The sequence below is a fragment of the Arachis ipaensis genome, chromosome B10 (genome assembly GCF_059453495.1).
Source record: "Arachis ipaensis isolate K30076 ecotype BB chromosome B10, ASM5945349v1, whole genome shotgun sequence".
Taxonomy (NCBI): domain Eukaryota; kingdom Viridiplantae; phylum Streptophyta; class Magnoliopsida; order Fabales; family Fabaceae; genus Arachis; species Arachis ipaensis.
This window is the reverse complement of record NC_142435.1, coordinates 87,230,692-87,232,069: the sequence shown is the minus strand read 5'-3', so window position 1 is coordinate 87,232,069 and position 1,378 is coordinate 87,230,692. Positions and strand designations below refer to the sequence as shown.

At 44.0% G+C, this 1,378-nt stretch overlaps 1 non-coding gene across 1 annotated transcript; it reads left to right on the top strand.

Moving 5' to 3' along the window:
- Positions 1 to 1,053: 1,053 nt before the first annotated feature.
- On the top strand, positions 1,054 to 1,157 carry LOC148580752 (small nucleolar RNA R71). Its single transcript, XR_015899413.1, has one exon. It is a non-coding gene; the product is annotated as a small nucleolar RNA R71 (small nucleolar RNA).
- Positions 1,158 to 1,378: the final 221 nt, after the last annotated feature.

Below are 1,378 nucleotides of genomic sequence, written 5' to 3'. Positions count from 1 at the left end.
AGGAACCTTGAGTATATTCTCTTTCCCACAGCACCATTGAGCAGTTGAGGGAAGGGAGCATAGAGCTTCAGTAGCTCTTGTTGTGAGATTTCTGGTTCTTGGTGATCTCTATCCTTCTCCTTTGTTGAGTTGTCTTAAGGTTGTTTGCAAGATTTGCCTTTCTTGTCTTCAGTCTCTTGATCACTCGTAGTGACCATTTTGCAATCTTCCCATCTTACTTTCTTTGCTTCTCCTTTGGGGTTTTTCTCCGTGTCACTTGGGAAGCTATCAGTAGGTTTGGGAATCTTCTCAGCTAAATATCCCACCTGGAATTCCAGCTTCCTGATGGTCTCTCCCTGGTTCTTAATATTGGCTCACACCTCCTCTTTGAACACCTTATTTTCTTGAATCTCTTGGCATATTCCTTCAAGTAAGGCTTCAATCTTAGAGAGCTTGTCATCAATTGATGAGTGATTCGGAGCAGATGTGCTGTTTTGGTTTTGATAGGCGTGTGGAGAAGTGTTATTGTGGGGGTGTTGAGATGTCCTCTGTGTGAACTGCTGATGAGCTGCATTTTTGTTGGAGTTGTAACGTCTCTGGTCTTGGTTTTGATCTTGCTCACTTTCCCACCCAAAGTTTGGGTGGTTTCTCCATCCAGGGTTGTAGGTCTTGGAGTATGGATCATAGTTTTTCCTTGGTGAATTCCCAATGTAGTTGGCTTGCTCCTGACTCCCCTCTGCTTCTTCATTCACTCCTTCTTGGGTTGTTGATGAAGTGGAGATTGCTGCTACTTGGTTCATCTCCATCTTCTTGGTGAGGTCAGCCAGCTGCTGGGTAATGAGCTTGTTTTGGGCCAACAGAGCATCTACATTGTTTAGCTCCATTACTCCTCTTGTGTTCCCTCTTTCGGAAGCATAGAAGTAGTCGTTCTCTGCTACTGTTTCAATAACATCTATGGCTTCCTCAATAGTCTTCTTCTTGTTCAAAGATCCTCTGGATGAATGGTCTACGGCCTTCTTTGACTCATAAGAGAGTCCTTCATAGAAAATGTGCAGCTGCACCCATTTGTTGAACATGTCAGGTGGACACCTCCTTGTTAAGTCCTTGAACCTCTCCCATGCTTCATATAGAGTCTCACCATCTTGTTGCCTGAAAGTTTGGACCTCAGCTCTCAGCCTATTGATTCGTTGAGGAGGGTAAAATCTTGCTAAGAATTTGTTCACCACGTCTTCCCAAGTTATCAAGCTTTCCATTGGGAAAAATTCCAGCCACTTGGCTGCTTTGTCCCTAAGTGAGAATGGAAATAGGAGCAGTCTATAGGCGTCAGGGTGAACACCATTAGACTTCATTGTGTCACATATTCTCAAGAAGGTGGTCAAATGTTGATTGGGGTCTTCTT